At 50.3% G+C, this 14483-nt stretch overlaps 1 long non-coding RNA gene across 2 annotated transcripts in view; it reads right to left on the bottom strand.

Moving 5' to 3' along the window:
* Positions 1-14483, bottom strand: part of LOC125127465 (uncharacterized) — a 38118-nt gene that overhangs the window by 21780 nt on the left and 1855 nt on the right. Inside the window, exons 2-3 of one of the 2 annotated variants that reach the window (XR_007134939.1) lie at positions 7725-7982; positions 6373-7013 (exon numbers count right to left, since the gene is read on the bottom strand). This is a non-coding gene — a long non-coding RNA (uncharacterized LOC125127465). Of the gene's footprint in view, positions 1-6372; positions 7014-7724; positions 7983-14483 lie in introns of those variants that run through there. The other variant, XR_007134940.1, reaches the window with a different exon arrangement.

Genomic DNA, 14483 nt, shown 5'->3' with positions numbered 1-14483 from the left:
AGCATAGGTTGCAGAAGTGGCTCGGGTCCTGAGTTGCTGAGGCTGTGGTGTACGCCTACAGGTGCAGCTCTGATTTGACCCCTAGCCTGGGAGCTTCCATATGCCGCAGGTGGGGCCCTAAAATAAAAAAGAAAGAAAGAATGGAAGCATAAAGCAGAAACTAACAAGGCAGTTACCTACGGGGAGCAAGGTAACTAGCAAAAAGGACAGAAGCAGAAGCTAGGCTTCTCTGGGTGTATCTGGTTTTAGAGTTTGTATTTTGTAAATGTAAAGAGTTTACAAAATTATAAAGTAAAGACAAAAAAAGCAATCCCTTCAAGTAAAAATACCCAACAGACGTGAAGAAACCTAACTGGAAGTCACCTCGGCAACCACACTAAGAAGGATTATTGGAAGTAAATTTAAAATAGCATTTTGGGAGTTCCCCAGTGGCTCAGCAGGTTAAGGATCTGGCATTGTCACTGCTGTGGCTTGGGTCACTGCTGTGGCTCAGGTCGGATCCTTGAACCAGAGATTTCGGCATGCTGCAGGCATGTCCCCCCAAAAAAGCAGCATTTTGGTTGAACATCCATAACGGGCTTTATCCTAAGGACCACAGCATCACAAAGAAACAAAAGCACAACAAAATCTTCAACTGCACTCAATCATTTTATAGGTAGTGATTATGTTGGGATTGCTAGGTTGAACCTGTTAGCTTTGTCATATAGGATAAAGAGGAGAAGAAATTGTCTTAATGTTGTCAGGAACCAAGATTTTCTGGGTGAAAATAAAAAAGATAGGTAAAACCGGAGTTCCCGTCATGGCTCAGGTGAAACAAACCTGACTAGCATCCATGAGGACGCAGGTGCAATCCCTGGCCTTGCTCCATGGGTTAAGGATCTGGTGTTGCCATGAGCTGTGGTGTAGGTCACAGATGCAGCTCGGACTCCACGTTGCTGTCACTCTGGTGTAGACTGGCATCTGCAGCTCCGATTGGACCCCTAGCCTGGGGACTTCCACATGCCGAGGGTGCCGCCTTAAAAAGACAGGGGGGGGGGGAAAGGATACGTAAAGCCAAAGAAGTTCAATGATAACCTTGTAATCTTTTTCCCCCTATTTATTTTTGTATCGATGACTTACAATGTTTTTGTTTTTGTTTGTCTTTTTTTTGCTATTTCTCGGGCCGCTCACGCAGCATATGGAGGTTCCCAGGCCAGGGGTCGAATCTCCTGCCGGCCTACGCCAAAGCCACAGCAACGCTGGATCCGAGCCGCGTCTGCAACCTACACCACAGCTCACGGCAACGCCGGATCGTTAACCCACTGAGCAAGGGCAGGGACTGAACCCGCAATTTCATGGTTCCTAGTCGGATTCGTTAACCACTGCACCACCACAGGAACTCCTGACTTACAATGTTTTGCCAGAAAAACCTTGTCATCCTCAATGTGAATGAAAGTGACCCATGATCCAGCTGTAAGCCTAGTTGCAATGATAACCTGGTAGCCATGAGCCCCCCGAATGTGCAGATGGTGGACTCTAAATCCCATATATCCCCAAAAGGAACAGGGCTCCTCCGAGAAATGGCTGATCCCAGGTAGAAAATGTCGAAGATGAAGCTAGGACCTCTCTGCTAGAAATTAGGAAAAGTGTCAAAAGGAAGCAGGACTCAGGAGAAGCAGGACAGTTTATTTACTTGTGCTGGGCATGTTTCTAGGCACTTTACAAATACCGACTCGCCCTTCGGAAAATTACTTAACCCCATTTAATCCTCCTAGAGAGCCTATTAAGAGGTTTGTACGGTTATGCTCATGTTATAGATGAGGAAACTTGAGTCCCAGAGGATGGAGTAAATTGCCTGAGGTCAGGCAGCAGGTAGGCAGCTGAGTGAGGTTGGAATCACACCCTTCGTCATCTTCTAGCTGCCTCTTCATTCAGGCAGGATGGTCAGCATCAAAGCGGAAGGGGAAAAAGAAAAGGGCATTTCCTTGTGGCTCAGCGAGGTCATTGTCACTGCTGTGGCTCAGGTCGCGGCTGTGGCATAGGTTCCATCCCTGGCCTGGGAACTTCCACATGGACCAAAAGGAGAGAAAGGAGTTTCCGTTGTGGCTCCATGGGTTAAGAGCCCGACACAGTGTCCATGAAGATGTGGGTCTGATCTCTGGCCTCGCTCATGGGATTAAGGATCTGGTGTTTTCTTTGGAAGGCTTGGGGTGCTGGCCGTCCATGCTGAACAGTGAGTTGCCCTCATTTTGGGGCGTGTCATCTCCCCTGGGAGGGGCGATCAGTGTACAGGAGCCCGAGGCTCGGTGAGAAAGGACACCTGGACGTCTTTCCCCCCTGGGTCATGTGGCCCCTGCACCCAACCAATTACCCCTCCAGAATACTCCTGGAACCTGTTCCCTCTTTGCCTAAAACCCAGGCCACTATCAGCTCTTTCCTGGACTGTGGGAGACGCCTGTCTACTGCAAGAAAGGGAAGGTTTCTTTCTGCACAGCAAAGGAAACCCTAAACAACACAAAAAGACAACCCACAGAATGGGAGAAAATCTTTGCAAGTGAATCAACTGACAAGGGATTAACCTCCAAAACTTATAAACACCTTCTGCAGCTCCATACCAAAAAAACAAACCACCCCATCAAAAAATGGCCAGAAGATCTAAACAGACAGTTCTCCAAAGAAGACATACAGATGGCCAAAAAACACATGAAAAGATGTTCAACATCACTCATCATTAGAGAAATGCAAATCAAAACCACGATGAGGTACCGCCTTACACCAGCCAGAATGGCCAGCATCAAAAAGCCTACAAATGATAAATGCTGGAGAGGGTGTGGAGAAAAAAGAACCCTAGTACAATGTTGGTGGGATTGTAAATTGGTGCAACCACTGTGGAAAGCAGTATGGAGATTCCTCAGAAAACTCAAAATAGAACTACCATTTGATCCAGCAATCCCACTCCTGGGCATCTAACCAGAGAAAACCACGACTCGCAAAGACACACGTACTCTAATGTTTATTGCAGCACTATTTACAATAGCCAAGACATGGAAACAACCTAAATATCCATCAACAGAGGAGTGGATCAAGAAGATGTGGTACATATACACAATGGAATATTACTCAGCCATTAAAAAGAACAAAATACTGGCATTTTTAGCAACATGGATGAACCTAGAAACTATCTTGCTAAGTGAAGTCAGCCATACAGTGAGACACCAACATCAAATGCTTCCACTGACATGCGGAATCTGAGAAAAGGATAGACTGAAATTTTTTGCAGAACAGATGCTGGCTCACAGGCTTTGAAAAACTTATGGTCTCCGGAGGAGACAGTTTGGGGGGTGGGGGGATGTGCCTGGGCTGTGGGATGGAAATCCTGTGAAATCAGATTGTTATGATCATTATACAACTACAGATGTGATAAATTCATTTGAGTAATAAAAAAAAAAAGGGAAGGTTTCAGAGATGGTTTTTTTTCTTTTCATCTTTTTTGTCTTTTTAGGACCGCACCTGCAACATGTGGAGGTTCCCAGGCTAGGGGTCGAATCAGAGCTACAGCTGCCGGCCACAGCCACAGCCACAGCAATGCCCAATCTGAGCCATGTCTGCCACTTACACCATAGCTCACAGCGTTGCCGGATCCTCAACCCACTGAGCGAGGCCAGGAATCAAACCTGCAATCTCATGGATTCCCAGTCGGATTTGTTTCTGCTGCGCCATGACGGGAACTCCCAGATATGCTTTGAAAGGTAGTATTGACAGCATTTGTGACAAAACGGACAAATGCATGTATTTAGCTGCTGCCAACATCAATGTGCGGCTCCTTTCCGCCAAGGCCCAGTTTTATCTCTTTCCAGATGACCAGCAAGGTGGAAATACCAGACTCTCCACCAGGCCCGGAGGCTGGGCCAGGCTCCCATCACCCGCTACCCCCTCCACCCACCACCCTTCCCGTTTTTGCTGGAGGGCGTTTAAGAGGCAGCAAATCAATGCCAAAGAGCCAGGATCTCACACTTTCTGCACGACTAAACGTCAAGGAAATAAAAAGAATCCTTCTAGCGTACAAGGGATTTAAGAGCTATCCCAGCCAAATGCAATGTATGGACATCGTCTCTTGATTTGGCCCAAGTTCTCATTAATACATTTCGGAAACAACGGGGGTGGGGGTCGACTTGGGAGGATGTTACTGAATCATTAACCTCTCGTGGGTATGAAAGTGGTAATTAAACGAAAATGTGATTGTGGAGAAGAGGTCTTATCACAGAGATGCATTCTGCAGAATTTATGAATGAAATGATAGGACAGTAAGATGTGCAATAGAAGAATCCAGCAGGGGTATGTGGGGAAGTGGGGGGGGGGGGGCAGGGGGGGGCAGAGGAAGGGGTAGAGCTGAAACAAGATGATTTAGAGGAAGTTGCATCTTTCTCAAAAGATATGCTTCACATGATTCCAGTTAAAAAAAAAAAAGGGGGGGGTGTTGTCTGAAACTAGACCAGCCTGTGGGTCACTGATGCTGATAGGAACATGGAGGAACCACTAGTGGGGACACTTGTTGATATTATATGGGTATCTTCCTTACCGCTGTCTCTGTCTGGGGTTGATGAGAGGGTACTGGAGCTAGACGGTGGGGCTGAAATCTTTTTTTTTCTTCTTTTTAGGGCCACACCCACAGCACATGGAGGTTCCCAGCCTAGGGATCTAATTGGAGCCACAGCTGCCAGCCTACACCACAGCCACAGCAACACGGGATCTGAGCTACGTCTGAAACCACCACCACAGCTCAGGGCAACGCCGGATCCGTAACCCACTGAGTGAGGCCAGGGATGGAACCTGCATCCTCACAGATACTATGTTGGGTTCTTAACCCGCTGAGCCACAACAGGAACTCCTGGGGCTTAAATCTTGCCCTGACATGTCTTTTCATGTGAACTTGGCAAGTCGTATTACCCACCGTGTGCCTCAGTTTCCCCATCTGTCAAGGGGGAACATAATAAGGTCTGCCTGACAGAGCTGGGGTGAGAGTCATAGCAGTTAACAGCATGTCACCAGCACTAAAGATGTGTTAGCCCAGAGAGTTCCCTGGCGGCACCGTGGGTTAAGGATCCAGCGTTGTCACCACTGTGGCTCTGGTTACTGCTGTAGCACAGGTTCTATCCCTGGCCTGGGAATTTCTGCATGCTGCTGGCACAGCCAAAAAAGAAAAAGAAATTGTTAGCTTTGATTGTCCCTATCAGGTAATATTTGAGTGTTGTCATGATTTTTTTCCCCACATTTCATTTGTCTGGCCTCCCTGGGGAAGACACAGGACACTTAGATTAAGGGTGTGTGTGGTTTTTTTTCTCCTGGGGGGCACACCCACAGCATGCAAAAGTTCAGGGCCAGAGATCAAACCCGCACCACGGCAGCAACCCATGCCTTAGCAGTGAGAACACCGGGTCCTTAACCATTAGGCCACCGGGGAACTGCGTTGTGTGTGTTTTCAAATAGATACATGGAGCTATAATTCACCCACTCTGCAATTCCCCCATTTAAAGAGTGTAAGTCAGTGGTTTCTGGTGCCTTCATGGGGTTACGCACCCATCACCACAGGCAGTTTTAGAACATGGCCTCCCCAGGAGGACACTGCTTCAAGGAAGGCAGGGTAGTGGCAGTGAGCCCCTCATGGCGTCTCTTATGGCTGAAGGGGTGGGCTGTGGGGGCCGCCACCTCCCTAGGCGGCTCTAGGGTGGGAGTAGCTGGCCCGCCCTGTGATATTCTATGAGGACACCAGGGACCGGCCAGCTGGCCTGGCCTCCAGCGCCCCCTTATCCACTGTAACCATGTGAGGTGCATCTTCAAAGAAAGGTGCCCACAGACCTCAGTGCGGCTTTCTCGAGATCGATGATAACTCGCCACAATTTAATTTCGTCCTTTTTTTCTCAAGAGGGAGGAAGAGGGAGAGGGGGTGCCTGCCGTGGTTCAGCAGGCTACGAACCCGACTAGTATCCATGAGGATGTGGGTTCCATCCCTGGCCTCGATCAGTGGGTTAAGAACCCGGTGTTGCTGTGGCTGCGGCGTAGGCTGGCAGCTGCAGCTTCAATGTGACCCCTAGCCTGGGAATTTCACTTCAATATGGTGCAGGTGCAGCCCTAAAAAGAAAAAAAAAAAAAAGAAGGGAGTTCCCAACGTGGCTCAACGGAAATGAATCTGACTAGCATCCATGAGGACACAGGTTTGATCCCTGGCCTCACTCAGTGGGTTAAGGATCTGGCATTGCCGTGAGCTGTGGTGTAGGTTACAGACACAGCTTGGATCTGGCATTGCTGTGGCTGTGGTGTAGCCCAGCAGCGACAACTCTGATTTGACCCTTAGCCTGGGAACCTCCATATGCTGCAGGTGCAGCCCTAAAAAAAAAAAGAGGAAAAAGAAGCCCTTTGTCTGGTCCCTCACAAGAGGCCCTATCTTCAAAAAAAAGGTGGCAGGGGGGCGGGGGGAGGAGATGGGAGAGAGAACCCCTAGCCAGATACACTGGGTAGCGAAGCTGCAACAAGGCCTATCAGAGTGGCACTTCAGGACTGGCCCCTGAAAGAGGGGGCAGCCAAGGAGAGGGGGCAGCTTGGTTCTGGAGCATCAGGCTCAGCAACCAGGGAGCTGGCGGCGACCTTTACCAAAGTGGGGGTGGGGGGAGTGAAGGGAGGCAAGTGGGAAAGAGGCAGAAGAATCTGGAACTCCCGCTTGTACAAAACTGTCCCCAGGCTCCAGTAGGATTTGACAAGCCTTTAGGATACGCCTGAGCTGGGTTCCAGTCTTGGCTCCTGCCTTTGGGCACATGGCCGTGAGCAAGTCACTCTGCATCCAGGTCTCGTGGCCTGCACAACGGGGCAGGAAAACCTGAAGGGTCCTAGTGAGGGGCTGAGGGGCCAGGTCACAGTGTCCAGCATGAGGCGGGGCACAGGGTCGGCGGTCCACGCACCGTGGCCTTGACAATGATGGTCACCAGTGTTCGTTCCCCTCCCAGACGGCAGATCTTGGGAAATTCCAGCCCAGGGAGTACCTGTAACGGGGGTGAGGGAGGCAGCTAGGCTGGAAAGGGCTGAAATAGGGAACTGGGGCTGAGGGGGTTTCCAGAATGAGCGAGAAGGGAGATTCTGGCAGGTCAGGGGGAATGGAGCCCATCACTCCTGCCTGAAACCCCCCAGGCCTCCCCAGGGTTAAGCTCCCCAGGGCCGTCCAGGCCTGTTCCACCCCCAGGGCCCCTCTCCCACCACGACTTCCCCTTCCAGCCCCCTGGTCTCTCGTCCAACCTCAAGACTTTGCCTTGACTGTTCCCCCCAGCTGCAATGCTTTTCCACTACCTCTTTGCATCCTCAGAGGTTGCATGACCCTGACCCCCGCCCCCTGCAGCCCCCAGCCCACCCTCCCCCTTGGTTCCATCGCATCACTCCTTGGAGCATTTATCCCTCTCTGAAATTCAACTTCATGATTTTTTTTGGGGGGGGGTCTTTTTTAGGGCCACATCCATGGCCCTAAAAAACCCATGGAGCCACAACGGGAGCTCCCTGGGTAGTTGTTCCTGCTCAGCTTTTAGATCAGGCCTCAAACACGGCTTCTTTCAGGAAACCTCAAACCCTGGTCAAGGTCACATCCCGCTCCACATACTGTCACTTATTTGCCTTCAGGAACTGTTCAGGGTGGTCATATATATTTGTTTAGCCTCTGCCTCCCCTTAGAAGGAAACGTGCTGGGAGGCGGAACCTTCTCTTACCTGCCTCTCCTAGCACCGCACCTGGCAGATGTAGTCTGCATGCAGGGGAGCCAGGTTCCAGCCCTCATGTCTTTGCTCTCAGGAAGCGTTTACTGAGAATCCACTGTCTCCGGGCTGCAAAGTCGGCACAGACCTGATCCTGAGCCTCAGGGGGCTCAGCCTGCTGGGGACCAGACGCTATGGTGAGACCTGGGCTGGGCAGTGGCCACAGAGCAGGGAGGGCTCCCCAGGGCAGGGTCTTGAACAGTGTGGAGAAGTCTGAAACGAGAGAGAAGGGAACAGCCATGGGAACAGCCTGTGCAAAGGAAGAAGGGAGAAGACAGGAGGTGTCAGGGAACCGCGGTGGCCGAATGTGGCTGCAGTGCAAGGAAGGAGGAAGGGGGCAGAGGATACAGGAGCAGGTGGAGATGCTCAGGACCCAGAGCTGCCTTCCTGCCTCGCTCCCCTCCCGTCTCCCCACCATGACAAGTCAGGACCTGCGGGAGACACCATCCAACCCTTTCCCCCAGGGGGGCCAGCGCAGTGGGGCTGGGGCTTGGCAGGGGGCCCAGGGCAGTGTGGGTGGTTTTTCCTTGGCGCATCAGGAACCAGGGAGCCCTAGCAGGCACCTTTGTAGGCGTCTCATCTACAGGCATGACTTGGGGAGGGACCCACTTCCAAGTTCACTTAGTACATGTTGGCAGCATTCAGTTCCTTGCCTCATGGGCCCCTCCAATGGAACAGCTCAACACAGCAACCTGTGTCATCAAAGTGAGTCTCAGACTCATGTGTGCACCAGACTTGCCTGGAGGAGCTGCTGAAACACAGCTCCACCTCCAGAGTTCCTGATCCAGCCCGCCTGGCCGGGGGCCCGAGGACGTGCATTTCCAACAAGCTCCCAGGCGATGCTGGAGACCACATGTTGACAACTGGAGAATTACAGGGATCCCGTCCCTAATTTTTTATTTCTTCATTGCATTGTATCTGTTAGAGGGTCACTCTTTTTTTTTTTCTTCTTTTTTTGGGCTGTACCCACAGCATATGGAGGTTCCAGGCTAGGGGCTGAATCGGAGCTACAACTGCCGGTCTACACCACAGTCACAACAACTCACGATCTGTGACCTACACCACAGTTCACAGCAACGCCGGATCCTTAACCCGATGAGTGAGGCCAGGGATGAGCCATAACCTCATGGCTCTTAGCTGGATTCCTTTCTGCTGCGCCACGACAGGAACTCCTAAAGAGTCACTCTTAAGAATTCCGAGGTGGAGTTCCTGCTGTGGCTCAGCAGGTTCAGAACCCAACATAGTGTCTGCAAGGACCTGGCTTGGATCGCTGGCCTCGCCCAGTGGGTTAAGGATCTGGCGTTGCCATGAGCTGTGATGTAGGTCAAAGCTTGGATCTGGTGTTGCTGTGGCTGTGACGCAGGCTGGCGGCTGTAGCTCTGATTGCACCCCTACCCTGGGAACCTCCATATGCTGCACCTGCGGCCCTAAAAAGAAAAAACACTTAAAAATTTTTAGTAGGAATTACAGGTAAACATAATACGATGAAACGATGCTCTACTAGGGACGTAAATGTCAAAAACAAAGCTTCAGAACATGTAGTAGAAAATATAGATGAAGGAGCGTTCCAGCTGTGGCACAGCAGGTTAAGGATCTGGCATTGCTGCAGCTGTTGCATAAACTGTAGATGCAGCTCGGATTTAATCCCTGGCCCAGGATTTTCCCTATGTCATGGGTACAGCTGAGAAAGGAAACAAAAATTTCAGCATGGAAATAAAAAAACTACCCCCAAATTTGTATGGAACCACAAAAGATCCTGTGTATTCAAAGCAACCTTGAGAAAGAACATAGTGTGGAAATCACACTTCCTGATTTCAAGCTACATTGCAAAGCTACAGTAAAACATGTTGGTATAAAAACAGGCCCAGAGATGAGTGAGAAAGAATAGAGAGCCTAGGCATAAACCCACACACACAGTCACCTGATTTTTGACAGGGTGACGAGACTGCACAATGGAGAAAGGACATTCTCGCCAATAAACAGAGCTGAGAACTGGACAACCACCTGCCCAATGGTGAAACTGGACCCCTGCCTTACACCACTCGCAAAAATTAACTCGAAATAGATCAAACCTGAAACCTAGAAGAAAACACAGGGATCACGCTCTTTGACATTAATCTTGGCAATGATTTCCTGGATAAAACACCAAAAGCAACAGAAGCTAGAATAAACAAGCGAAACTACATCAAACATCAAACGAAAGAGCTGCTGCTTAGCAAAGCGAACAACCCACAAAATGAGAAGGGCATTTACAAAATGGGAGAAAATACTTGCAAACCAGATATCTGATAAGGTGGGTTAGTACCCTAAAATATATAAAGAACTCACACAACTCAGTAGCAAAAAAGGAAAAAAGAATAAATAGGAGTTCCCTTGTGGCTCAGTGGGTTAAGGGTCTGGAGTTGTTACTGCAGTGGCTCTGGCTACTGCAGTGGCTCTGGCTACTGCAGTGGCACGGGTTTGATCCCTGAACCTGGAACTTACATATGCCGTGGATGCTGCCAACAACAACAAAGAAAAGGGCAAAGGACTTGAATAGACATTTTTCCAAAGAAGACATTCGAATGGCCAGCAGGTACCTGAAGAAGTACTCAACATTGCTAATCATCAGGGAAATGCAAATTAAAATCCCAGACACCACCTCACATCCATTAAGATGGATATCATCAAAAAGACGAGACAAGGGTTGGTGAGAACGTGGATAAAAGGGGATCCTTGTGTATTTCGGTGGGATGTACATTGGAGCAGCCACTATGAAAACAGGATGGAGGTTCCTCCAAGAATTAAAAATAGAACTAGCATTATGATCCAGAAATCTCACTCCTGGGTATATATGCAAAGGAAATGAAATCTTGACAAGATATTAGCATTCTCATGTTTCTGGCAGCATCACCCACGAGAGCCAAGATATGGAACGCCCTAAATAAATGATAAAGTAAATGTGGCAGAAATATAGAGAGATACCTAGAAATATCGATAGAAATATAATATAATGTTATTCCACTATATGTTAAGTGAAATAAGCCAGACAGAGGAAGACAAATTCTGTACACTTAACACTTTTATGGGGAAGAGAAAGAAATCAAGCTGATTTCATAGAAGGAGAAAAGAGAATGCTGGTGGCGGCGGGCGGGGGGGGGGAATGGGGAGACGTGGGTCAAAGGGTACAAACTTTCAGTTACAAGTTCTGAGGATCTAATGTACAGCATGGTGACTATTAATCATCTGTTATACACTTGAAAGTTTCTGAGAATATATCTTTAAAAAAATTTTTTTTTTCTGTCTTTGGCTGCCTCATGGCATATGGAATTCCCAGGCCAGGGATCAAATCCAGCCGCAGTTGCAACCTACACTGCAGTTGTGGCAATGCCAGATCCTTAACCCACGGTGCCAGGCCAGGGATTGCACCTGCGTCCTGGTGCTGTGGAGATGAAGCTGATCCTGTTGCACCACAGCGGGGACTCCTGAGACTACATCTTAAACAGGGATTAGGGTGAGGCACCTACAAGCCAAGGATGGCCAAGTATGGCTGGCACCCACCCAAAGCCAGGAGAGAACAGATCCTTCCCTCCAGCCTAGAGGGAACCTTGATTTTGAACTTGTAACCTCCAGAACTGCAAGAGAATACATTTCTATTGTTCTAAGCCACCCAATTTGTGGTCATTTCTTCCATCAGCCCTGGGAAGCTAATATATCCTTTTAATAACATCAGTTAGAAGAAACTACCGTAAAAAATATACTTCGAGGATGTCGGTATAATAAAAACCGTTCAAGAAGAAAAGCAGGGAGAAATGAAGACAGGATCCAAGATGATGGAGACCACGGTGGGGGTGCGAAGGGGAGACCTCACGACTGGATGCTGGACATTGTTCGGGTCCCAGCTGTTGATCGATGGGTTCGCTGGTGTGTATCACGTGGTTACAAGAACCATGGAAGATTTTAAGGCAAGCAAGTCATGCAAGGACCAAAGAAGAGACTACCCACGATCTGGGTTATGATCAGTCCACCATTCTCTGCACTGGAAGCTCCCTAACAAATTCTCTAACCATCGAAATAAAAGGGATCCCTGCACGACGCATCATCTCCCCACTTCCACGTTTGTGAGTTTGTCTGGGGCCAAGAAGAGGCTGCAAGCATCCCAGCTCAGGAAGCACCTTCCGCGAGCCCCCTACCCACACTCTCCTCTCACCTTACTCTCTGGCCGCTTTCCCACAGCACACAGAGCACCTGACAAGCCCTACGGTGTACGCATTTCTGTGTTTATCATCTGTCTTCCCCCCAGGAGAATGTAGAGCCCAGAAGGGCTGAGATAGCCCTGGCCGATCCATGGCTGTCTCCCCAGGGCACAGCACAGTGCTTGGCGCACAGCAGGTGCTCCATAAAGACGGGTGGAATGAAGGTAAAACTGAGTGAGTACAAGAACGATTCAGTGAGGGGGAAGGGGCTCCAGGGCTCAGGTGTATGTGTGTGTGTGTGTGTGTGTGTGTCGGGGGGGGGGGGGGGGTCAGGACTGCACGTGGAAAGGCAGGCAGCCTTCAGGCAGGGAGCGGCCCCGCGAGTCTGCCCTTCATCAGGCTTCTAACACAAATCCCAGGAATGAAGCCAGAGTCAGCCCAGGCTCCCTTCAACATGACAACTCAGGTGGACTTTTCTGGGGTTGTTTTTTTTTTTTTTGGTTTTGCTTTTGGGGGCCACACCCACAGTACATGGAACTTCTCAGGCTAGAGGGTCGAACAGGAGCTCCAGCTGCCAGCCCAGGCCACAGCCACAGCAACCCAGGAGCCAAGCTGCGTCTGTGACCTACACCGCAGCTCACGGCAACACCGGATGCTTAACCCACTGAGGGAGGCCAGGGATCCAACCCGAATCATCACGGATACTCGTTAGATTTGTTTCCGCTGGGCACGATGGGAACTCCAAATTGGACTTTTCTGATACCTAACACCTGACAACCCACCTGGACTTTCCCACTGGACACAGAAGCGCAGCGGATATCTCTGTCCCCGCAATCCAGGGCTCTGTTTGGCCCTGCAGTGAGAGGACTGGGCTGTGGGCTGCTGTCTGGTTCACCTCCGGCAGGTTCCCACTCATCTGCCACTGTCCTCGCTGCTCCAATTCCTCAGACCGTCTCTAGTTACTTCAGTTACACTTGTTTTTTTCTTTTTCGGCCATGGTAGAGTTCCCAGGCCAGGGATCAGATCTGAGCCGCACTTGCAACCTTGGCTGCAGCTGCAGCAATGCTGGATCCTTTAACCCACTGTGCCAGGACGGGGATAGCACCTATGTTCTTGGCGCTGCAGAGACACCGCCGAGCCCACTGCACCATAGCAGGGACTCCACTTCTGTTGCATTTTGCTTTTAAGTTAACTCACTAATGTTTTTGCCCCCCTAAATAGACTGATTTAAAAAGGAATGGGGAGTTCCCTGGTGGTCTAGTGGTTAAGGATCCAGCATCATCACTGCTCTGACGCAGGTTCAATCCCTGGCTCGGGACCTTCCACATGCCACAGATGAGGCGAAAAAAAAATGTTTAAACTTTTTTAAATTACAAAAATAAAAAATAAATAAAAAGGAATGGGTATGTCAGTATCATACATGGAAAAGCAGTATCTGTGCCAAAAATAGGAAGTAACATCAACTGCAGAAAAACAACATCATCTAAATGCCAGCTCGAGTGTGCACTGCCCAAGACCGTGGGCCGGAGGTCTGCTCCCTCCCAATCATAAGGGGGCCAAGCCAGTACGAGAGAGAGAGAGAGAGAGAGAGAGAGAGAGAGAGAGAGAGAGAGACAGAGACAGAGACAGAGACAGAGACAGAGAGACAGAGAGAGACAGAGACAGAGACAGAGACAGAGAGACAGAGAGAGACAGAGAGAGATGGTAAAGCCGCCTACCAGTAAGGCAGGATTTCTCCCTTTGACCAGGATTGCTGTGTGATTCAGAGCCCTCTCTGTGTCCCACCTAACCTCACCCCGGCAGAACTCACCAGTGGCTCACCTCTCACCTTTGGGGAACCTCCCTCTGGCCAAGCAGTTTTCATTTCATTTTTGGGCCTGGAACCCTAAGAGCCATGGGCTGGGCAGGGAGGCCCAGCTGGAGTCTCCCCAAGGATGGGTGAGGCCTCTCCACTCTCTAGTAGGCCCCTCCCTGTGCCAGCCCCCCCCCCCCCGGCGCCCCAAGGGAAGCAGGCACGGGGCCAGGCTGACACAGGGCAGGCCCAGCTGGGCCCTAGCAAGCCCCGGGGAGCCAGGGTGAGCTCATCCCTTGCCCTTAATTATCTTCTTGGCTAATGAGCATCTGAAAATCTTCATGTTGTGGACAAGGAGGACCCCTGGGACGCTGGGGGCAGGGAGGTTCTATGGGCCAGATGTCACCCATGGAGGGAGGTGGTAGGGGCCCCTAGAGAGGAAACGGGCTTGGGGAGGGGAGCTGCACTTCCTGCCTCTTTGCAGGGGAGAAAGTGGGGGCTGGGGCAGGCAGCCTGGGGAGAGCTTAAGTGCAGGGCTTGAACCCGGGTTTGGTGCTCACCACCTGTGATCTCTAGCAAATACCTTAGCCCCTTGCTGCTCAAAGTGTGGTCCCCAAACCATCAGTACCACCTGAGAGCTTGTGAGAAACGCAAAACCTCAGGCCCAGACCGGCAGAGTCAGAATCTACGTTTTAACAAGACCCTGCCCCCGCCTACCGCTACCACCACCACCATCTCCCCCAGGTG

This window comes from Phacochoerus africanus, chromosome 5, assembly GCF_016906955.1.
Source record: "Phacochoerus africanus isolate WHEZ1 chromosome 5, ROS_Pafr_v1, whole genome shotgun sequence".
NCBI lineage: Eukaryota > Metazoa > Chordata > Mammalia > Artiodactyla > Suidae > Phacochoerus > Phacochoerus africanus.
Note: the sequence above shows the minus strand (reverse complement) of the source record. Positions and strands in the feature narration are given on the sequence as shown.